Here is a 25,659-nt window from a genome sequence, read left to right as displayed (position 1 = left end):
CCACAGGGTGTGTTTACACAGTGGTGAAGGGAGGGGACGGGGCCTGAATTAACGTGTGCAAACAAGCCCTGTGGCACATTTTAAGTTGGGGAAATAATTCCCCTTCAATCCTGAGGGCCCCTGGGGGCTAACTAGCCCACCAGGTGCTTCCAGTAAGCGCCACTGAGCTGCGTTGCAGAGAGGTGGTCCAGGCCGTGCCACTTTTTACACCTCTCTGCAATGCAGCTCTGTGGCGCATACTGGAGGTACCTAGTGGGCTAGTTGGACCCTAGGGACCCTCAGGATTCAAGGGAACTTAATCTCCCAACTGAAAACGGCCACAGGGCGTGTTTACACAGTGGGGAAGTGAAGGGACGGGGCCTGAGGTCACGTGTGCAAACACACCCTGTGGCGCATTTTAAGAGGTAGTTTTAATCCCCTGCCCTATTATATACTAGGGGCTTACAGAGGAGGTGATGCTGATCACAGGGGGACCCCAACACATTGTAGTTTCTATTTTTGAATGTGTGTATCAAAGGTTATATTAGGGGAAGAGGAGGTCTGCCACTCTATCACAAGGATGATGTCATCAATGATGTCATTAGTGATGTCATTTGAGATGTCATCAGTGATGTCATGAGTGATGTCACTGACCATGTCATGAGTGAAGTAATATGTGACGTCATCAGCAGTGCATTGCGGGCGCGCGAGTTATAGTTAGCTGAACTAACTATAACGGGGGAATTTCAATGGTTTTGTACGAGTGAAAAGTCCAGCTAACTATAACGCCCCTGAAACCTATGGTTTTTTTCAGTGAATTTCTAAGGTTTTTTAAATGCTAATTCCTAACTTTAGCGTGCCTGAAACCTATGTTTTTTTCAGTTAATTTCTATGGTGTTTTAAATGCTAGTTTCTAACTATGCCTACAGAGATAGGACATGTGAAGAAAGAAGAAAAAACACACAGAAAGAAGAAAAAGAAATGCAGAAAGAAGCAACAGAAGTCGTCAAAGACTAAGAAGAGTGCAGGAAGAAGGAAGACAAGCAGAAAGAACAAACAGAGGAGCACAAAGAGGCCTTGTTGCAAAATCATCCTGTACCCTCAATTTTTTCAGATGGGTACTGGTGGTAACTGACTCTGACTAACCAGTCCTAGAGCCAGTGCTATGCGAAAAGACACTTAGAATACAGTTAAAACACCTACATACACTAGGGAACACTATGCGTTGGGCTCCCCCTGTGATTAGCATGACCTCCTCTGTAAGCCCCTAGTATATAATAGGGCAGGGGGATTAAAACTACCTCTTAAAATGCACCACAGAGCGCATTTGCACACAGGTGAAGGGAGGGGGGGCTGAGCTAACGTGTGCAAACACGCCCTGTGGCCGTTTTAATTTGGTGGATAAAGTCCCCTTGAATCCTTAGTGTCCCTTGGGTACAACTAGCCCACCAGGTATCTCCTGTTAGCGCCACATAGCTGCGTTGCAGAGAGGTGTAAAAATGGGCATGGCCTGGACCACCTCTCTGCAACACAGCGCAGTGGCGCTTACTGGAAGCACCTGGTGGGCTAGTTGGCCCCCAGGGTCCCTCAGGTTTGAAGGTGAATTATTTCCCCAACTTAAAACGCGCCACAGGGTGTGTTTGCACACGTCACCTCAGGCCTCGTCCTCTCCCTTTACCACTGTGTAAACGCGCCCCGTGGCCATTCTAAGTAGATAGATTAAGTCCCCTTTAATCCTAAGGGTCCCTAGGGTCAAACTAGCCCACTAGGTACCTCCAGTAAGCGCCACAGAGCTGCGTTGCAGAGAGGTGTAAAAAGGGGCATGGCCTCTGAACACCTGTCTGCTACGCAGCTCCCTGGAGCATACTGGAGATACCTGTTGGTCTAGTTGGCCCTCAAGGACCCTCAGTATTGAAAGATAATTAATTCCCCGACTTACAACTCGCCACGGGGCGCGTTTGCACAATGGTGAAGGAAGGGGGCATGGCCTGAGGTGACATGTCTGCAAACACGCCCTGTGGGGCGTTTTAAGTTGGAGAATTAATTCCTCCTCAATCCTGAGGGTCCCTGGGGGCCAACTAGCCCACCAGGAACCTCCAGTATGCGCCAGAGAGTTGCGTTGCAGAGAGGTGTTCAGAGGCCACGCCCCTTTTTACAACACTCTGCAATGCAGCTCCGTGGCGGCGCTTTCTGGAGGTACCTGGTGGGCTAGTTGGGCCCCAGGGACCCTCAGGATTGAAAAGGAATTAATTCCTCAACTTAAAACGCGCCATAGGGCGTGTTTGCACACATGTCACCTCAGGCCCTGCCCCCTCCCTTCACCACTGTGCAAACGTACCCCGAGGCGTGTTTTAAGTTGGGGGATTAACTGCCCTTGAATCCTGAGGACTCGCCCCATGAGTTTTGAAAGTTTCGCGAAGATTCGTCAACCGGCACCAAAGTTATTGGAAATAGAATGTTGCGGATTTCCTATGGAAAATAGGTCCTAACTAACTATCTACTGGCGACCGCCAGTAGATTATATATATATATATATATATATATATAAATATATATTCAAAACAGAGTTAGCCCCAAAGAGAGAAGCCAGCAGGTACATGGTAATATTCGATTTATTTCATAGCAGCTTGCATGCAGGTATGGAACAAAAGTTCATCAGTTGTGAAGCCAGACGCGTTTCAGGAACAAAGTTCCCTTCCTCAGTGGCATTATTCCTGTCGACACCCAACAGCATTTCCTGCCGTACTTATCGCAGCGGACCTGCCCCAGTGGGCGGGACCATCCCTGTGGCCTTCTGGTCCTCGTAGTGCAGGATAGATTAAAACTCCTAAGAGTCTATTTGGTGTGCAGGCAATGAGTATACTTGTTACCCCAGTGGGTTGATGAAGTTCGAGTTTCCAATGCTGCCGCATTTCGTCAGCTGCAATGTCGATCATCGTCTCCCGTTATACTGATGAAACCGCCGTGGTTTCATCACGGGCCCGCTTTCATGCGGTGGGCTTCCCTCGCGGTTGGGCTCAGCCGCTAAAAATCCAAAACAGAGTTAGCCCCAAAGAGACAAGCCAGCAGGTACATGGTAATATTTAATTTATTTCATAGCAGCTTGCATGCAGGTATGGAACAAAAGTTCATCAGTTGTGAAGCCAGACGCGTTTCTGGAACAAAGTTCCCTTCCTCAGTGGCATTATTTCTGTCGACACCCAACAGCATTTCCTGCCGTACTTATTGCAGCGGACCTGCCCCAGTGGGCGGGACCATCCCTGTGGCCTTCTGGTCCTAGTAGTGCAGGACAGATTAACACTCCTATGAGTCTATTTGGTATGCAGGCAATGAGTATAATTCTTACCCCAGTGGGTTGATGCAGTTCGAGTTTCCAATGCTGCCGCATTTCGTCAGCTGCAATGTCGATCATCGCCTCCCGTTATACTGATGAAACCGCCGTGGTTTCATCACTGGCCCGCTTTCATCCTGAGGGTCCCTCAGGATTGAAATGGAATTATTTCCCCAACTTAAAACGCGCCACAGGGCGTGTTTGCACACGTCACCTCAGGCCCCGTCCCCTCACTTCACCACTGTGTAAACGCGTCCTGTGGCCATTCTAAGTTGAGAGATTAAGTCTCCTTGAATCCTAAGGGTCCCTAGGGTCAAACTAGCCCACTAGGTACCTCCAGTAAGCGCCACAGAGCTGCGTTGCATAGAGGTGTAAAAGGGGCATGGCCTCAGAACACCTGTCTGCAACGCAGCTCCCTGGCGCACACTGGAGATACCTGTTGGGCTAGTTGGTCCTTAGGGACCCTCAGTATTGAAGGGGAATTAATTCCCCAACTTACAACTGGCCAGGGGGCGCGTTTGCAGAGTGCTGCAAGGAGGGGGCGTGGCCTCCAGCGCAATGCCGGTCTTTTATTTATTTTATTATTTTTAAGCACCCTAATTTTTTTTGTTGAAAAAAATTAATTTGGCCCTCCCAAGGCCGTAATCGGCCCCGGGGACCCCAACCCCCGGGTCATGGCCTTTTTTTTATTTAAATTCTTTAGGAGGGGGCTGCGTTGCCCCCCTCCTCAGGCCACTTATGGCTCCGGGGACCCCATCCCCGGGGGCCGACCTTTGTTTTTTATTATTTTAAAAATATATATATTTATAGAAACACCTAGGACATGCTGGACAAACCGTATGTACCTATCACCATGACGATTTGTGTGATATTCATTAAAAGGGGACTATGCATAGAATGAATCCACATGGAATGTATTTACACCGATAGTGAAGCTCTGACGTGTCTGACGCCCTACCGTGCCTAATCCCGGCGCCCCCGCCGGTGGGTACTCTCCAAGTAGACACCCTTGTTGTTTATTTATACAAACATGGGTAGCTATTGACGGGCACATTTAATATACACGCACACCAAGCCATTCAAAGGGGATTCGACAAAAATTCGACCAAACTATGCAAGAAAACCCCCTCACGGTTAATAAAAAACACATCCACCGCCGGATGTGTAATACTTTTTATTTTACTCTCTGGAAAGGAGACAAACCTCACTTGAGAGTCACAGCGTGCTCCTGGCTGAGCCCAATGCTGTGTTACACCCACCAGTGCCCGCCAATTGCCTCACACCTCTGTGTTGTATTCCACCAGCTAGTGAGTATGCTATGACACTCTCTAGCCCATGTGCACTGTAACACCACCCCGTGAATATGTCATAACACACTTGCCTTCGCACGGGTTATATTGCCCCATCTAACGTGCCTTCCTCGATGTGTATGTTATAACGCACAGCGCTATGCCATACATATTACAATCTGGGATCCATATCTTTGTCACAGTGCATATGCAACGTTACACTCCCCAGCACATATTTTATATTACAACTTTAGAGACTAGTTATGTTACACAACACTGCCCTGTGCATATTACACTCCAAGGCGCATATCGCATAGCATGCGCTAGTGCCTGTGCTATCTCGCGCTCTCCAATGAATCTGTCATTGTGCACTATGTATTGCATATTATATTTCACGCCCCGGTTCATCTTATATCACACTGTTTGGTGCATAGTTTATACCATATACTACATCTAGTTTTCATTTTCAATCGTGCTCTCAGGACTATGTTCTATATAACACTGCGTCCACCTACCCTTTTCACGGGCATTACATTTTGCGATGGAGGTGGAGGGTCAGGGGGTGTTTCTGCCAAGTGAGCCCGGAGTCACAGTCACAAACGTCCTCTTCTTCCTGAATAAAAGTGAGATTATGCTGCATACTTGTTCATATTTTAAGTAGTTCGCACAGACACACATTTTAAAAACAATAAAGTTCCTAATACCCACCTTCTCTGAACAGTTATCTTGCTGCCCCATCCACCTCCTCCCTATCCTCTGTTGTCTGCATCCATGGAGTAGCCTCCTCCCTCCTGCCATGCATGGTCTGATGTGCTGCCACTGCCCTCCATTTAGCATGATGTACCAGTCCACTCCTCCTGCCCTCCATTGCCCAATTCTATGGCCCATCATTGACCTCCTGCTTAGCCTCTGAGCTTGGCTTGCTGCCCCTATTCTCCTTCCCCCTGCCCTCCGATGTCTTTGTACATGCCCCTGCTCCATCCTTTTTGCCCACTATGTTCCATGGACCTGCCACTCCTATCTACTCTGAGTGTTCTGTTGAGCTGCCAATCCCCTCCCACCTGCCTAGCATTGTCAGATGACTGTAACCTGTCCCTGCCACCTCCACCCTGCCTGTCCACATGCCATGCCCCTATCCCCTTCCTCCTGTCCTCCATGGTCCATTTTACTGCCACACCCTTCTGCCCTCCCTGATCTGTTGTGCTGCAACTGCTCCTCCTGCCTGCCCCACGCGGTCTGTTGTGAGGCCCCTTCCCCTGAACTCTCTTGTCTGTGCCCAGGTCCTGACCCTCCCTTCTATCCTCCATGGTCCTTTGTGCATGCCCCTGCACCCTCCTTCTTGCCCATCATAGCCATTGTGCTGCCACTAACCCTCCCGCTTGCCATGCATGGTCTTCTGTGCTGCCATGGCCCCTCCCACCTTCCCTGTGTGGTCAGCTAGCTGCCCCTGACCCCCTCCCACCTTCCCTCCATGGTCTGTGTGCATGCCACCATAGTCTCATTGTTGCTCTCCATGGTGTGTCCTGCTTCTAGTGCCCATCCTGCCTCACCTCCATGGTCATCTTGCTGCTCCTGCCCTGCCACCTTGCCCCCAGCCCTCTGTTTCCATGTGCAGACCCCCTATTCCCTCCCTCCTGGCTTGTCTGTTCCAATGTAATGCCCCTGATCCATCCCTCCTGCCCTTTATGGTCTGTTATGCTGCAGCTTTCTCTCCTGTCTGTCCATTATGGTCAGCTAGCTACCATTGCCTCTTTCCCATCTGTTCTCTGTTGTCCATGTGCATGGTCCTGTCCCCTCCCTATTGCTTTCTATGGATTGTTGTGCTGCACTCCCGTCCCGCATGCGCTGTGTGGTGTATTGTGCTGCTGCAAACCCTGATGCCTGCCCTGTAGGGTCAGTTTGGTGCACCTCTCCATGTCCCTCCTGTCCTCTGTTATCTGAGTCCATGTCCCTACCCCAATTCCTCCTGCCTACCATGATTCAATGTACCATACTTGCGAACATTTTGAACTTGGTAAGAGGGAGATTTTGAAAAAAAACTGGGGTTTTGATTTTCCCCTTTGAGTTACATTGAAAAAGAGGAGATTGTAGACAGGAGACAGATCAAATAAAGCCCATTTGAACTTAAAAACATTGGACGTTTCCTGGCTGAAACGGTTCTGTTGGCATGTATGGTTGTACTACCACTGCCTCTTCCTTCTGCCCACAATGGTCTATTATATTGCCACAGCCTCTCTTGCCAGTCCTGTATTGTTGGTTTGTTGCCCCTGCCCCCCTTTCCACTGCCCTCCATAGTCTGTTGTGCTGCCACTGCCCTTCCTGCCTGCCCAGTGTGGTCAAATTGTTGCCTCTGCACTCTCCTACCTGCCTTCATTTTTCAGAGTCCGTGCCCCTGGCCTCTGCCTCTCAACAGTATCCCAATGAACAACCAGATTGCTAACATTCTATATTTATTACAAAAGTGTGGCACACCTGACGTCATCTTGATGTAATCAAAACTGTAATACCTAGAGTATTTCCTTTAGAAATTACATATATGAGAGGGTCTTATTTGCATCAAAATTATGGTTAGTGCTCTAAAAAACTAAAATGAGGACATATTTTCTGAGTTTTCAAATAGCGACAAAGAACTTTTAAATTATTTGTAATCTTTATGTTTTTTTATCCAGTTGACCACTTGATTAAATGTTGCACCTTGGCGAGAGGATGTGGTGTTACTTCTAGAGCTGCAGACTTTGCAACTGGGGAACCAGGTTGGAGTTTTTGCTTCAGCTCAACATTCTGTGATTGTGGTCAAATCACTTAATCTCCCCATGTCTACAACCAAAATGAATTTGATCTTGTGTGATGTAACCAATGCTCATGTAAAGCATTCCAATACCTGACAAGTCTGCACTATATAAAACTGCAAATACACAAAAAATAAGTGTTTTGCACACTTCTGTCATTGGGCTACATGTGGGCTACATCTGGGTGATATTTGTGCTGCAAAAATTTTCTGCACTAGATTTTCTTTCTTCAGCACTAATCATAATTTCTATGGCAAAATGAACCCCCTCATTGTGTTCCTTTTTAAATTAAATGTTTTAAGTGTTACCAGTTTATTCCAATCAAGATGGCTTCAGGTGTGCCATACTTTTGTCATAAGTAAGACAGTAAGCGCTCTAGTTGTTCTTAAGAACACTCTGGGACATTCTGTCATTAGGCTATACTTGGGCTACATCTGGGTGATATTTGGGCTACATTTGGGCTCTTTTGTCTCTGGTGGCCATCTTGGGAGATTTATTTGTTATGAAGTTTCCTAATTTCCTTATTTACTGCAGTCTCCTCAGTGGGAATACTTTCAGTTTTTTATTTTGGTTACATCAAGAAGGCATTCAGATGTGTCACACATTTGCCATAAATTCTGAATGTTAGCACTCTAGTTGCTCATTAGATCACTGTAGTAAAACTACTGCTCACCAGGGAAGTCTGCTGCTGGTATTCAAAGTGCATGTTTCAGTCTGCATGTCAGAATTTGTTTATGAAATAGAAGAGGATTTGAGAAGTCAAAAGCTGCCCTAATTTTTCTTTCTGCTGAACTAATCATAATCTCTATGGCAAAATGAACCCCCTCATTTTGTTCCTTTGTAAATTAAATGTTTTAAGTGTTACCACTTTATTCCAATCAAGATGGCTTCAGGTGTGCCATACTTTTGTCATAAGTAAGACTGTTAGCGCTCTAGCTGTTCGTTAGAACACTCTGGGACATTCTGTCATTGGGCTATACTTGGGCTACATCTGGGTGATATTTGGGATACATTTGGGCTCTTTTGTCTCTGGTGGCCATCTTGGGAGATTTATTTGTTATGAAGTTTCCTAATTTCCTCATTTACTGCAGTCTCCTCAGTAGGAAATACTTTCAGTTTTTTACTTGGTTCCATCAAGAAGGCATTCAGATGTGTCACACATTTGCCATAAATTCTGAATGTTAGCACTCTAGTTGCTCATTAGATCACTGTAGTAAAGCTACTGCTCACCAGGGAAGTCTGCTGCTGGTATTCAAAGTGTATGTTTCAGTCTGCATGTCAGAATTGTTTTATGACATAGAAGAGGATTTGAGATGTCAAAATGTGCCCTAATTTTTCTTTCTGCAGCACTAATCATAATTTTTATGGCAAAATGAATCCCCTCATTGTGTTCCTTTGTGAATTAAATGTTTTAAGTGTTACCACTTTATTCCATTCAAGATGGCTTCAGGCGTGCCATACTTTTGTCATAAGTAAGACTGTTAGCGCTCTAGTTGTTCGTTAGAACACTCTGGGACATTCTGTCATTGGGCTATACTTGGGCTACATCTGGGTGATATTTGGGATACATTTGGGCTCTTTTGTCTCTGGTGGCCATCTTGGGAGATTTATTTGTTATGAAGTTTCCTAATTTCCTCATTTACTGCAGTCTCCTCAGTAGGAAATACTTTCAGTTTTTTACTTGGTTCCATCAAGAAGGCATTCAGATGTGTCACACATTTGCCATAAATTCTGAATGTTAGCACTCTAGTTGCTCATTAGATCACTGTAGTAAAGCTACTGCTCACCAGGGAAGTCTGCTGCTGGTATTGAAAGTGCATGTTTCAGTCTGCATGTCAGAAGTTTTTAATGACATAGAAGAGGATTTGAGAAGTCACTCAAAATGTGCCCTAATTTTTCTTTCTGCAGCACTAATCATACTCTCTATGGCAAAATGAACCCCCTCATTTTGTTCCTTTTTAAATTAAATGTTTAAGAATTACCACTTTATTCCAACCAAGATGGCTTCGGGTGTGCCTTACGTTTGTCATAAGTAGGACTGTTAGCGCTCTAGTTGTTCTTTAGAACACTCTGGGAAGCTGCAGTAGAACACAAAGGAATCAACTGACAGTCTCTGCCCTTGTTGGATGTACATGTTTTACTGAGAATCTCAGACTTCATTCTCACATGACTGAGAAAGATAATGTGAATTTACAGAAAATATGCTCTCAGTTAGCTTATAGATCACCTTCCAAACCTCTGCGGGAAAAGCATGAGAAAATAGTTTTCTCTCAAACTTGATTCATGATATCACAGCAGAAGGCTTTTTCACATGGTAAAATCACCTTAGAACACACCACAATTCCTAAAATGAGTATGGTACCATCAACAAATGATTTATAATGTAACTAAAGTCTTAAAACCTTCTATTAACTGCAATGCTTTTTAATGAGGTGCTATCATGTAAATTGGTCCCAAGATGGCTGCCAACACTTCTTGGATGAAGTGCTGACAGCCAATCAGATCTCACGATGAGATGTGTGGTTAGGCTCCGCCCAGATATATATGTGATTTTACTTTTGATTTTCTTAAGAACTACTGAACGGATTTACACCATTTAAGCAAAAGGCACATGCCTGACCTGAGGACTACCTCTTTGTCAAATTTCAAGTAATTCTGTTCAGCTGTTCGGGCTGTACCTTCGACTAAAGGTCCTATGGGAACGCGCTTTGGGACCCCCCTTTTTCTCAGCCCCCGCTTGACGAATCACCCCGAGCGCCCCATTAGTTTTCAAAATTTCACGAAGATAAGTCAACTGGCGCCAAAGTTATTCAAAATAGAATTTTCAGATTTCCTATGGGAACTCGGTACTAACTATAACTATCTACTGGCGACCGCCAGTAGATGATATATATATATTCCCCCGTTATAGTTAGTGCAGGCAACTATAACTCACGCGACCGCAATCCTCTGCTGATGCTAATACTGTATTTAGACACTTATTTGCCCATGTCTTCTTCCATACATTTTTAGCTATACATATATTACAAATATTTTTTTTTCATAAAGACACATATGTCATCAGCAGAAGATTGCGGTCGCGTGAGTTATAGTTGCCTGCACTAACTATAACGGGGGAATTTCATTGGTTTTTTATCAGTAAAATTTCCGCTAACTATAACATGTGTGAAACCTATGGTTTTTTCAGTGAATTTGCAAGGTTTTTTAAATGCTAATTCCTAACTATAACGTGTGTGAAACCTATGTTTTTTTCAGTGAATTTGTACGGTTTTTTAAATGCTAAGTTACTTTACGCCATTCGTGGCGTGCGCGCCCACTTAACGCAGTTCGTTCCGTGCGCGCACGGTGGCTTCGCGCACCGCGCGCCCACTTTACGCAGTTAGTGCCGTGCACGCACGGTGGGCACGCGGTGCGATGACAAAGCAAGAAAGCACGTCAACAAATCTGTTTCTGCTTTCCTCCGTGACTATGGTATGGGTGCCATTTACCACAACAACTTGCGTTATGACATGCAAGACATTTATAGAGGAGATGGTGTGCACTTCAATGATGAAGGGAACAGAGTCTTCCTCTTGAACCTTAGACTCTGCATCGGTACTTACTTGTAGGTACCACTAAAAAATCATTTCATAAACACAACGGCTCTTTTTAGAGCCCCCTAATATCTAAACACTTAAATCTGATTTTCATTTTTTTTTTTTTTTTTTTTCTACCGTACGCTTACCGTAAGCTTACCGTACGCGTACCCCGTGATTTTTTTTTAAATCAATAAATGTTTTTTTTGTACTTTTCTGTCCTTCTTTGACCCCCTTACAAATGTTAGGGGGTCTGTAACTCTCCTCATTGCCCCCTTTCCTTGTATTCACTCTTTTTTTTCAGAGTGAAATACACAAAATGGCGGCCGCCGCTTCCTGGTTTCGGCCGATTCGAATGTTTACTAAGATCTAACAGCCAATCAGAATCGCGCTCGCGCACGCCGCCGTACGCTTACCGTAAGCGTACGGTAAGCGTACCGTAAGCGGGCTCAGATATATATATTGATTTAAAGGCTATTTTCTCAGAATCTACTGAACAGATTTACACCAAACCTACAAAAGGCACTTCCTTGACCTAGGGACTACCTCTCTGCCAAATTTTGAGTAATTCTGTTCAGCCGTTCGGGCTGTAGCTCGTTCTAAAGGTCCTATGGAAAAATGCATGGGAAAAACGCGTTTTGGGACCCCCCTTTTATCTCAGCCCCCGCTTGACGGATCCCCCCGAGACTTTCAGGGTAGGAGCGGAGCGTAGCTCCCCACCTATTTTGAGAAATTCGCGAGGATTCGTCGACCGGCGCCAAAGTTATTCAAAATAGAATGTTGAGGTTTTCCTATGGAAACGTGGTCCTAACTATAACTACCTACTGGCGACCGCCAGTAGGTAATATATATATATATATATATATATATATATATATATATATATATATGTATATATATATATATATATATTATCTACTGGCGGTCGCCAGTAGATAGTTATAGTTAGGACCCTGTTTCCATAGGAAATCCGCAACATTCTATTTGGAATAACTTTGGCGCCGGTCGACGAAACCTCGCGAAATTTTCAAAATAGGTGGGGCGCTACGCTCCGCTCCTACCCTGAAAGTCTCGGGGGGATTCGTCAAGCGGGGGCTGAGAAAAAAGGGGGGTCCCAAAACGCGTTTTTCCCATGCATTTTTCCATAGGACCTTTAGACACAGCTACAGCCCGAACGGCCAAACAGAGTTACTTGAAATTTGGCAGAGAGGTAGTCCTCAGGTCAAGGAAGTGCCTTTTGTAAGTCTGGTGTAAATCTGTTCAGTAGATCCTGAGAAAATAGCATTTAAATCAATATATAGATCTGAGCCAGCTTACGGTGCGCTTACCGTGCGCTTACGGTAAGCTTACCGTACGCGTACGGTGACGTGCGCGAGCGCGATTCTGATTGGCTGTTAGATCTTAGTAAACATTCGAATCGGTCGAAACCAGGAAGCGGCGGCCGCCATTTTCTCTCTCGCACTCTGAGGGGGGGTGGAAAAACAAAGGCCAAAAACATGTAAAGGGATTGTTGTGACAGGTCCTAACCACCTAGCCTTGATGATGGTTGCCCCAAAGAACCCCCAAGACCAAAAAGTCAATTTTTTTTTTTGTGAAAAATCGCCGATTACGCGTACGGTAAAAATAATTAAAAAAAAAAAAATCATCCACACTATCCCCACCCCCTGTGCAAATGGTGCCCGAAGTGCACCATTTGTGCATGGCATAACCATAACCCAAAAAATTAAAAGATAACCTTTCACAACGAAGCGCATAATATGTCCTCCATGTGCGCACGGTGCGCGAAGCGCATCGTGCGTACATGGCCCATCTAGCGTAACCTGGGCACGCGGTGTGCGTAGCGCACCGCTTGCCCACCGTGCGTGCACGGCACTAACTGCATAAAGTGGGCGCGCGGTGCGCGAAGCACACCGCGTGCTCACTTTGCGCGCATGGTGCGCGAAGCGCACCGTGCGCGCACGGAACGAACTGTGTTAAGTGGGCGCGCACGCCACGAATGGCGTAAAGTAACTTAGCATTTAAAAAACCGTACAAATTCACTGAAAAAACCATAGGTTTCACACACGTTATAGTTAGGAATTAGCATTTAAAAAACTGTGCAAATTCACTGAAAAAACCATAGGTTTCACACATGTTATAGTTAGCTGGACATTTTACTGATAAAAAACCAATGAAATTCCCCCGTTATAGTTAGTGCAGGCAACTATAACTCACACGACCGCAATCCTCTGCTGATGACATATGTGTCTTTATGAAAAAAAAATATTTGTAATATATGTATAGCTAAAATTTAATGGAAGAAGACATGGGCAAATAAGTGTCTAAATACAGTATTAGCATCAGCAGAGGATTGCGGTCGCGTGAGTTATAGTTGCCTGCACTAACTATAACGGGAGAATTTCATTGGTTTTTTATCAGTAAAATGTCCAGCTAACTATAACATGTGTGAAACCTATGGTTTTTTCAGTGAATATATATATATATATATATATTCACTTAAAAAACCATAGGTTTCACACAAGTTATAGTTAGCTGTACATTTCACTCGTAAAAAACCAATGAAATTCCACGTTATAGTTAGATCAGGTAACTATAACTTGCGCGCCCACAAGAAACTGCTGATGACGTCACATATTACATCACTTATGACATGGTTAGTGACATCACTCATGACATCAATGATGACATCTGAAATGACACATTGTGCATTGCGGTCGCGCAAGTTATAGTTACCTGATCTAACTATAACATGGAATTTCATTGGTTTTTTACGAGTGAAATGTACAGCTAACTATAACTTGTGTGAAACCTATGGTTTTTTAAGTGAATTTGCAAGGTTTTTTAAATGCTAATTCCTAACTATAACGTGTGTGAAACCTATGGTTTTTTCAGTGAATTTGTACGGTTTTTTAAATGCCCACGTTGCCCATTTTGTACCGTGCACACCTCGCCATTTTTTACAAAATATCAATTGTTTTTTTCTCCCTTGGGGGTCCTTAGATTTATATATTAAATGTGATTGTTAATTCTTTTTTTTTTTTTTCTTTTTTTTACCGTACGCGTACGGTAAACTTACCGTACGCGCACGGAGCGATTTTTTTTTTAAATTATTAAATTTATTTTTCATACTTTTTGGTCCTTCGTGAACCCCCTGACGAACGCTAGGGGGTCTGCAACTCTCTTCGTTCCCCCCTTTTCATGTTATCAACCTTTGTTTTTCAGTGCGAGAGACAGAAAATGGCGGCCGATACTTTCTGATTTCGACCGATTCGAATGTTTACAGTCATGTAACCACCAATCAGAATTGAGCTCGCGCACGGCACCGTACGCGTACGGTAAGCTTACCGTAAGCGCACGGAGCGCGCCTATAGATATATATATTGATTTAAATGCTATTTTCTCAGGACCTACTGAACAGATTTACACCAGACCTGCAAAAGGCACATCCCTGACCTGAGGACTACCTCTCTGCCCAATTTCAAGTAATTCTGTTCAGCCGTTCGGGCTGTAGCTCGGACTAAAGGTCCTATGGGAAAATGCATGGGGAAAACGCGTTTTGGGACCCCCCTTTTTTCTCAGCCCCCGCTTGACGAATCCCCCCGAAACTTTCAGGGTAGGAGCGGAGCGTAGCGCCCCATTAGTTTTGAAAAATTCGCGAGGATTCGTCAACCGGCGCCAAAGTTATTCCAAATAGAATGTTGCGGATTTCCTATGGAAACACGGTCCTAACTATAACTATCTACTGGCGACTGCCAGTAGATAATATATATATATGTATATATATATATATATATATATATATATATATATATATATATATATATATATTACCTACTGGCGGTCGCCAGTAGGTAGATATAGTTAGGACCCTGTTTCCATAGGAAATCCGCAACATTCTATTTGGAATAACTTTGGCGCCGGTCGACGAATCCTCGCGAAATTTTCAAAATAGGTGGGGCGCTACGCTCCGCTCCTACCCTGAAAGTCTTGGGGGGATTCGTCAAGCAGGGGCCGAGAAAAAAGGGGGGTCCCAAAACGCGTTTTCCCCATGCATTTTTCCATAGGACCTTTAGACACAGCTACAGCCCGAACGGCTGAACAGAATTACTTGAAATTTGGCAGAGAGGTAGCCATAAGGTCAAGGAAGTGCCTTTTGCAGGTCTGGTGTAAATCTGTTCAGTATTTCCTGAGAAAATAGCATTTAAAAGCATATATATATGTGGGCGGAGCCTAACCACACATCTCATCCTGAGATCTGATTGGCTGTCAGCACTTCATCCAAGAAGTGTTGGCAGCCATCTTGGGACCAATATACATGATAGCACCTCATTAAAAAGCATTGCAGTTAATAGAAGGTTTTAAGACTTTAGTTACATTATAAATCATTTGTTGATGGTACCATACTCATTTTAGGAATTGTGGTATGTTCTAAGGTGATTTCACCATGTGAAAAAGCCTTCTGCTGGGATATCATGATTGAGAGAAAAATATGTTCTCATGCTTTTACCACAGAGGTTTGGAAGGTGATCTATAGGCTAAACTGAGAGCTTATTTTCTGTAAATTCACATTATCTTTCTCAGTCATGTGAGAATGAAGTCTGACATTCTCAGTAAAACATGTACATCCAACAAGGGCAGAGACTGTCAGTTGATTCCTTTGTGTTCTACTGCAGCTTCCCAGAGTGTTCCAAAGAACTACTAGAGCGCTAACAGTCCTACTTATGATAAACGTATGGCACACCTGAAGCCATCTTGCTTGGATTAAAGTGGTAACTCTTAAAACATTTAATTTAAAAAGGAACAAAATGAGGGGGTTCATTTTTCCATAAAAAGTATGATTAGTGCTGCAGAAAGAAAAATTAGGGCACATTTTGAGTGACTTCTCAAATCCTCTTCTATTTCATTAAAAAATTCTGACATGCAGACTGAAACATGCACTTTCAATACCAGCAGCAGTTTTCCCTGGTGAGCAGTAGCTTTACTACAGTGATCTAATGAGCAAAAAGAGTGCTAACATTCTGAATTTATGGCAAATGTGTGACACATCTGAATGCCTTCTTGATGGAATCAAAGTAAAAAACTGAAAGTATTTCCTACTGAGGAGACTGCAGTAAATGAGGAAATTAGGAAACTTCATAACAAATAAGTCTCCCAAGATGGCCACCAGAGACAAAAGAGCCCAAATGTAGCCCAAATATCACCCAGATGTAGCCCAAGTATAGCCCAATGACAGAATGTCCCAGAATGTTCTTAAAAACAACTAGAGCGCTTACTGTCTTCATTATGACAAAAGTAAGGCACACCTGAAGCCATCTTGATTGGAATAAACTGGTAACACTTAAAACATTTAATTTAAAAAGGAACACAATGAGGAGGTTCATTTTGCCATAGAAATTATGATTAATGCTGAAGAAAGAAAATGAGGGCACATTTTGAGTGACTTCTCAAATCCTCTTCTATTTCATTAAAAAATTCTGACATGCAGACTGAAACATGCACTTTTAATACCAGGAGCAGACTTCCATGGTGCAGTAGTTTTACTACAGTGATCTAATGAGCAACTAGAGTGCAAACATTCAGAATTTATGGCAAATGTGTGACATATCTGAATACCTTCATGATGGAATCAAAGTAAAAAACTGAAAGCATTTCCTACTGAGGAGACTGCAGTACATGAGGAAATTAGGAAACTTCATAACAAATAAATCTCCCAAGATGGCCACCGGAGACAAAAGAGCCCAAATGTAGCCCAAAATCACCCAGATGTAGCCCAAATATAGCCCAATGACAGAAGTGTGCAAAACACTTATTATTTTGTGTTTTTGCAGTGTTATATAGTGCAGTCTTGTCAGGTATTGGAGTGCTTTACATGAGCATTGGTTACATCACACAAGAACAAATTCATTTTGGTTGTAGACATGGGGAGACTAAGTGATTTGACCAGAATCACAGAATGTCGAGCTGAAGCAGAAACTTCAACCTGGTTCCCCAGTTGCAAAGTCTGCAGTTCTGGAAGTAACACCACATCCTCTCCCCTAAGTGCAACATTTAATCAAGTGGTCAACTGGATAAAAAAACATAAAGATAACAAATAATTTAAAAGTGCTTTGTCGCTATTTGAAAACTCAGAAAATATGTCCTTATTTTAGTCTTTTAGAGCACTAACCATAATTTTGATGCCAATAAGACCCTCTCATATATGTAATTTCTAAAGGAAATGCTCTAGGTATTACAGTTTTGATTACATCAAGATGATGTCAGGCGTTCCACACTTTTGTAATAAATATAGAATGTTAGCAATCTAGTTGTTCATTAGGATACTGTTGAGAGGCAGAGGCCAGGGGCACGGACTCTGAAAATTGAAGGCAGGTAGGAGGGTGCAAAGGCAACAATTTAACCACACTGAGCAGGCAGGAAGGGCCGTGGAAGCACAACAGACTATGGAGGGCAGTGGAAAGGGGGGCAGGGGCAACAAACCAACAATACAGGACTTGCAAGAGAGGCTGTTGGAGGGAAGATCTATTACGGGTCAAGGAAGCTAGGGGCGGTCCCCAGATCCCCGGGAGCCACCACAGAACTGAGCAGGAGAGTGAGTCAGGGACAAAAGGGGCACCTTAATTTGAGCCGGGGTGCCTAGGAACGCTTGCTCCAAAAATGAAGAAAACAGACATATGAGACATGGAATTGGAGGCAGAATACAATGGCAGTTTAATGAGAAGATGCAACTTCAAAGAAACCGCAGAATAGAGACATAAAGTACAAAATACAGAATCCAGATAATCATACAGCTGTCATAATATTCTCTGTATCTCAATTAATGTACTGACAGAGAGAGAGAGAAAACACATCTATAAATGCATCATGAGAAACAAGTTACACCAAGGAAAATGTTACCTAGGAACACTCACGTTTACTCTTAGAGCAAGCATTCCTGCAATTACAATACAAAATCTTTTAAATGCAAAAGTAAAGAGAACAATGGTTAAACATAACATGACATTTCATATAGGTAAAATAGAATAAGATACTTCAAGCAAAGCAGAGCAAGACATTTTAAGCAAAGGAAGACAAGAGCTCCCAGCTCTTGGGGAAAACCTGCACTGCCTGTTAACCTACATATAGACGGCGAGGTAGTCCGTCGATATCTGTGGGTGCTCCCTTTTTATATCATTTTGTGGGCTCCTTTGCACGCTACATCTACCTACGTATGCTACCCAAAAGCTTCGTCTGCAGATTTTACCAGACATTTCGTCATTTACCCACTTAATGCTGACAATGGACTGGGTGAAAAGGTCAGTCTCTCAGGCCAATCGCTTATCGTAAGTTCCATAGAGCAAGCAGAAAATAATGGGTATTGTACGGGAATTCAATATATTCATGTATAAAATCTCCTCAGTTCTCCTAACTTGACGCTCTGCGGTTGCCACTTCCTTAAAAGCGGGAAACCTGCCCAGGAAGCAAGTACCAGTCCAGGATGCAGCCTACTGTATGTCGACAGCTTCAGGGGGATGTTGAACTTTGATACCGAGCACGGAGCACTCGGGTAGGGTGGGGGCTACTAGTTTGGATCAGAAGGCCTCGCAGACCTGCCTTCAGACTGCTATACACTAAAATTGCAGAGCTATGGTCAATTTAACAAAGAGGCCTACATATTGAACAGAAGGGCCTACACAGGGGTTTTATGCTGGCTGAGTGGTAAGGATGTCTCAGGATAATTATATAGCAACACAGGACCCGCTGGTCAATTTAATACGGCCTACAAATGCAGCTGGCAGGGCAAGGACAAGGGTCTCATACTTCAGGTGTGGACAGAACGGGCCAGGGGCCCCCTGTGATACAAAATCTACCCTCCTTCAAGGCTGTGGCAATGTAATAGACCATTGTGGGCAGAAGGAAGAGGCAATGGTAGTACAACCATACATGCCAACAGACCCGATTCAGCCAGGAAACTTCCAATGTTTTTAAGCTCAAATGGGCTTTATTTGATCTGTCTCCTGTCTACAATATCCTCTTTTTCAATGTAACTCAAAGGGGAAAATCAATACCCCAGTTTTTTTTCAAAATCTCCCTCTTACCAAGTTCAAAATGTTCGCAAGTATGGTACATTGGATCATGGAAGGAAATGGGATAGGGACATGGACTTGGATAACAGAGGACAGGAGGGACATGGAGAGGTGCACCAAACTGACCCTGCAGGGCAGGCATCAGGGTTTGCAGCAGCACAATACACCACACAGGGCATGCAGGACGGGAGTGCAGCACAACAATCCATAGAAAGCAAGAGGGAGGGGACAGGACCATGCACATGGACAACAGAGAACAGAGGGGCAAGAGGCAATGGTAGCTAGCTGACCATAATGGACAGACAGGAGAGAAAGCTGCAATATAACAGACCATAAAGGGCAGGAGGGACAGATCAGGGGCATTACAATGGAACAGACAAGCCAGGAGGGAGGGAGTAGGGCTGGGGGCAAGGGGGCAGGGCAGGAGCAGCAAGATAGCCATGGAGGTCAGGCAGGATGGGCACTAGAAGCAAGACACACCATGAAGAGCAACAGTGAGACTGTGATGGCATACACACAGACCATGGAGGGAAGGTGGGAGGGGGTCAGGGGCAGCTAACTGACCACACAGGGAAGGTGGGAGGGGCCATGGCAGCACAGAAGACCATGCATGGCAAGTGGAAGGGTTAGTGGCAGCACAATGGCTATGATGGGCAAGAAGGAGGGTGGAGGGGCATGCACAAAGGACGATGGAGGATAGAAGGAAGGGTCAGGACCTGTGCACAGACAAGAAAGTTCAGGGGAAGGGACCTCACAACAGACCACACGGGGCAGGCAGGAGGAGCAGTTGCAGCACAACAGACCAGGGAGGGCAGAAGGGTGTGGCAGTACAATGGACCATGTAGGACAGGAGGAAGAGGATAGGGGCATGGCATGTGGACAGGCAGGGTGGAGGTGGCAGGGACAGGTTACAGTCATCTGACAATGCTAGGCAGGTGGGAGGGGAGTGGCAGCTCAACAGAACACTCAGAGTAGATAGGAGTGGCAGGTCCATGGGACATGGTGGGCAAAAAGGATGGAGCAGGGGCATGCACAAAGACATCGGTGGGCAGGGGGAAGGAGAATAGGGGCAGCAAGCTAAGCACAGAGTTTAAGCAGGAGGTCAATGATGGGGCATAGAATTGGGCAATGAAGGGCAGGAGGAGTGGACTGGTACATCATACTAAATTGAGGGCAGTGGCAGCACATCAGACCATGCATGGCAGGAGGGAGGAGGCTAGTCCATGGATTCACACAACAGAGGATAGGGAGGAAGGGGATGGGGCAGCAAGCTAACTGTTCAGAGAAGGCGGGTATTAGGAACTTTATTGTTTTTAAAACATTGTGTCTGTGCGAACTACTTAAAATATGAACAAGTATGCAGCATAATCTCACTTTTATTCAGGAAGAAGAGGACGTTTGTGACTGTGACTCCGGGCTCACTTGGCAGAAACACCCCCTGACCCTCCACCCCCTATCGCAAAATGTAATGCCCGTGAAAAGGGTAGGTGAACACAGTGTTATATAGAACATAGTCCTGAGAGCACGATTGAAAATGAAAACTAGATATAGTGTATGGTATAAACTATGCACCAAAAAGTGTGATATAAGATGAACCGGGCGTGAAATATAATATGCAATACATTGTGCGCAATGACAGATTCATGGGAGAGCGCGAGATAGCACAGGCACTAGCGCGTGCTATGCGATATGCGCCTTGGAGTGTAATATGCACAGGGCAGTGTTGTGTAACCTAACTAGTCTCTAAAGTTGTAATATAAAATATGTGCTGGGGAGTGTAACGTTGCATATGCACTGTGACAAAGATATGGATCCCAGATTGTAATATGTATGGCATAGCACTGTGCGTTATAACATAGGCATCGAGAAAGGCACGTTAGATGGGGCAATATAACCCGTGCGAAGACAAGTGTGGCATGACATATTCACGGGGTGGTGTTACAGTGCACATGGGCTAGAGAGTGTCATAGCATATGCACTAGCTAGTGGAATACAACACAGAGGTGTGTGGCACTCGGCAGGCAATGGTGGGTGTAACACAGCATTGGGCTCTGTCAGGAGCACGCTGTGACTCTCAAGTGATGTTCGTCCCCTTTCCAGAGAGTAAAATAAAAAGTATTACACATCCGGCAGTGGATGTGTGTTTTATTAACCGTGAGGGGGGTTTCTTGCATAGTTTTGGTCGAATTTTTGTCGAATCCCCTTTGAATGGCTTGGTGTGCATGTGTATTAAATGTGCCCGTCAATAGCTACCCATGTTTGTATAAATAAACGACAAGGGTGTCTACCAGGATTAGGCACGGTAGGGCATCAGACATGTCAGAGCTTCACTAGTGGTGTAAATACATTCCACGTGGATTCATTGCATGCATAGTCGCCTTTTAATGAATATCACGCAAATCGTCATGGTAATAGGTACGTACGGTTTGTCCAGCATGTCCTAGGTGTGTCTATAAATATATATATATTTTAAAAATAATAAAAAACAGTGGCCGGCCCTGGGGATTGGGGTCAAAAAAATATAATTAGGAGACTGGCCCTGGGGGATGGGGTCATCAGGGCCAATAAATTAGAATAAGAAGGGGAACCAAACAGCCCCCCTTCTTAAAAAACTAAAATAAATAAAAGACTGGCATCGTGCCGGAGGCCATGCCCCCTCCGTGCAGCACTCTGCAAACGCGCCCCCAACAGGCATCTCCAGTATGCGCCAGGGAGCTGCGCTGCAGCCAGGTGTTCTGAGGCCGAGCCCCTTTTTACACCTCTCTGCAACGCAGCTCTGTGGCGCTTACTGGAGGTACCTAGTGGTCTAGTTTGACCCTAGGGACCCTTAGGATTCAGGGGGACTTAATCTCTCAACTTAGAACAGCCACAGGGCGCGTTTACACAGTGGTGAAGGGAGGGAACGGGGCCTGAGGTGACGTGTGCAAACACGCACTATGGCACGTTTTAAATTGGGGATATAATTTCCCTTCAATACTGAGGGCCCCTGGGGGCTAACTAGCCCACCAAGTGCTTCCAGTAAGCGCCACTGAGCTGCATTGCAGAGAGGTGGTCCAGGCCGTGCCACTTTTTACACCTCTCTGCAACGCAGCTCTGTGGCACTTACTGGAGGTACCTAGTGGGCTAGTTGGACCCTAGGGACCCTCAGGATTCAAATGAACTTAATCTCCCAACTAAAAATGGACACAGGGCGTGTTTACACAGTGGTGAAGGGAGGGGACGGGGCCTGAGTTAACGTGTGCAAAAACGCCCTGTGGCCTGTTTTAAGAGGTAGTTTTAATCCCCATGCCCTATTATACACTAGGGGCTTACAGAGGAGGTCATGCTAATCACAGGGGGACCCCAACGCATAATGTTCCCTAGTGTATGTAGGTGTTTTCACTGTATTCTAAGTGTCTTTTAACATAGCACTGGCTCTAGGACTGGTTAATCAGACTCAGTTACCACCAGTATCCGTCTGAAAAAGTTGAGGGTACAGGATGATTTTGCAACAAGGCTTCTTTCTGCTCTTCTTTTTGTTCTTTCTGCACGTTATCCTTCTTCCTGCACTTATCTTCGTATTTGAGGACTTCTGTTGCTTCTTTCTGCACTTCTTTTGTTTCTTTCTGTGCATTTTTTCTTCTTTCTTCACATGTCCTATCTCTGTAGGCATAGTTAGAAATTAGCATTTAAAAAACCTTTGAAATTCACAGAAAAAAACATAGGTTTCAGGCACGTTATAGTTAGGAATTAGCATTTAAAAAACCTCAGAAATTCACTGAAAAAACCATAGGTTTCAGGGGTGTTATAGTTAGCTGGACTTTTCACTTGTACAAAACCATTGAAATTCCCCCGTTATAGTTAGTTCAGCTAACTATAACTCGCGCGCCCGCAATGCACTGCTGATGACGTCACATATTACATCACTCATGACATGGTCAGTGACATCACTCATGACATCACTGATGACATCTCAAATGACATCACTGATGACATCACTGATGACATCATCCTTGTGATAGAGTGGCAGACCTCCTCTCACCCTAATATAACCTTTGATACACACATTCAAAAATAGAGACTAAAATGTTCAAAACAATGGACATACCAATACCAGTTACAACAACCTCTTCAGTAATTCTAAGATCCACATACACATCCACTCATTCACCAACAGTCCTATACAGTCACTCATACATGTACTCACTCATCATATGTACTCATACACCTATACATCCTGTTACACAATGCCACTCATCCATAGAGTTACTCACACACATAGTCACTCATACTAATAAAGAATCAAACATACATTTACTTGCATATACAGTTATACACACACCAACATACTTACTTCTACGGAAACTTACACATACTTAGTCTTTTAAACAATCACTTATAGAAACACATACTTATTCATACAGGAACTCTTTCAATCTCTCACTCTCACATATACTCACATATATACACCAATAATCACATATACTAGTTTAAAACATATGTAGTTACTCATAAAGACACTATTGAGACAGTCATTCACTCACTAACACACCCATACACACACTCATCCACCCATACAGTCCTGCACACATGCTGTGTTCAACACATACAAACAGTGAGTCACTCATTCATGCACCTATGCACTACGTAATACCCCCCACCGAACCATGCAGACACTCAGACTGATACTCAAAAAACCAACTAATAACCTATATAGACACCCATGTAGCTACTCACCAACCCATGCAGCCACTTATACACAAAGTGAGAGACTGATACAGATATTTACATATTTAAACATTACTCACTAAGCCATGTATTCACTATGATACACTTAATCAGTCAGTTACACAATCAATTTTTCAAAAACAAATCATCCATTTAGACACTTATATACCCATTTATTCTTCCATCGACCTTGAGATATACATATATAAAACATATTTAATTTTCAGAAAAACACACATTCACTGGATGATGTCATCAGTGATGTCATCAGTGATGTCATTTGAGATGTCATCAGTGATGTCATGAGTGATGTCACTGACCATGTCATGAGTGATGTAATATGTGACGTCATCAGCAGTGCATTGCGGGCGCGCGAGTTATAGTTAGCTGAACTAACTATAACGGGGGAATTTCAATGGTTTTGTACAAGTGAAAAGTCCAGCTAACTATAACACCCCTGAAACCTATGGTTTTTTCAGTGAATATATATATATATATATATTCACTTAAAAAACCATAGGTTTCACACATGTTATAGTTAGCTGGACATTTCACTCATAAAAAACCAATGAAATTCCCCCGTTATAGTTACAGCAGGCAACTATAACTCACGCGACCGTAATCCTCTGCTGATGCTAATACTGTATTTAGACACTTATTTACCCTTGTCTTCTTCCATTAATCTTTAGCTATACATATATTACAAATATTTATTTTTCAGAAAGACACATATGTCATCAGTGATGTAATATCTGACGTCATCAGCAGAGGATTGCGGTCGCGTGAGTTATAGTTGCCTGCAGTAACTATAACGGGGGAATTTCATTGGTTTATTATGAGTGAAATGTCCAGCTAACTATAACATGTGTGAAACCTATGGTTTTTTAAGTGAATATATATATATATATATTCACTGAAAAAACCATAGGTTTCACACACGTTATAGTTAGGAATTAGCATTTAAAAAACCTTGCAAATTCACTGAAAAAACCATAGGTTTCAGACATGTTATAGTTAGCGGAAATTTTACTGATAAAAAACCAATGAAATTCCCCCGTTATAGTTAGTGCAGGCAACTATAACTCACGCGACCGCAATCCTCTGCTGATGCTAATACTGTATTTAGACACTTATTTTCCCATGTCTTCTTCCATAAATTTTTAGCTATACATATATTACAAATATTTTTTTTTCATAAAGACACATATGTCATCAGCAGAAGATTGCGGTCGCGTGAGTTATAGTTGCCTGCACTAACTATAACGGGGGAATTTCATTGGTTTTTTATCAGTAAAATTTCCGCTAACTATAACATGTCTGAAACCTATGGTTTTTTCAGTGAATTTGCAAGGTTTTTTAAATGCTAATTCCTAACTATAACGTGTGTGAAACCTATGTTTTTTTCAGTGAATTTGTATGGTTTTTTAAATGCTAAGTTACTTTACGCCATTCGTGGCGTGCACGCCCACTTAACGCAGTTCGTTCCGTGCGCGCACGGTGCGCTTCGCGCACCGTGCGCGCACAGTGAGCACGCGGTGCGCTTTGCACAGTGAGCACGCGGTGCGCTTCGCGCACCGCGCGCCCACTTTACGCAGTTAGTGCCGTACACGCAAGGTGGGCACGCAGTGCGCTACGCGCACCGCGTGCCCACGTTACGCACCGTGCGCACATGGAGGACCTCTTATGCGCTTCCTTGTGATAGGTAATCTGTTAAATTTAATTTGTAAGTGATGTCAATAATATGCCATGCACAGAGAGTTTTTTTTTTTTTTTTAATTAAAATTTGTAGCGTATGCGCACCGTACGCGTACGGTAAGCGTAATCGGCGAAATTTTCAAAAAATAAAAAGTTACCGTTTTTGGCCTTGGGGGATCTTTGAGGACTCAACTAACATGGCTATGTGCATGGGCGCTGTCTAAACAGCCC

The sequence above is a fragment of the Triturus cristatus genome, chromosome 3_2 (genome assembly GCF_964204655.1).
Source record: "Triturus cristatus chromosome 3_2, aTriCri1.1, whole genome shotgun sequence".
Taxonomy (NCBI): domain Eukaryota; kingdom Metazoa; phylum Chordata; class Amphibia; order Caudata; family Salamandridae; genus Triturus; species Triturus cristatus.
This window is presented reverse-complemented; position numbering follows the sequence as displayed.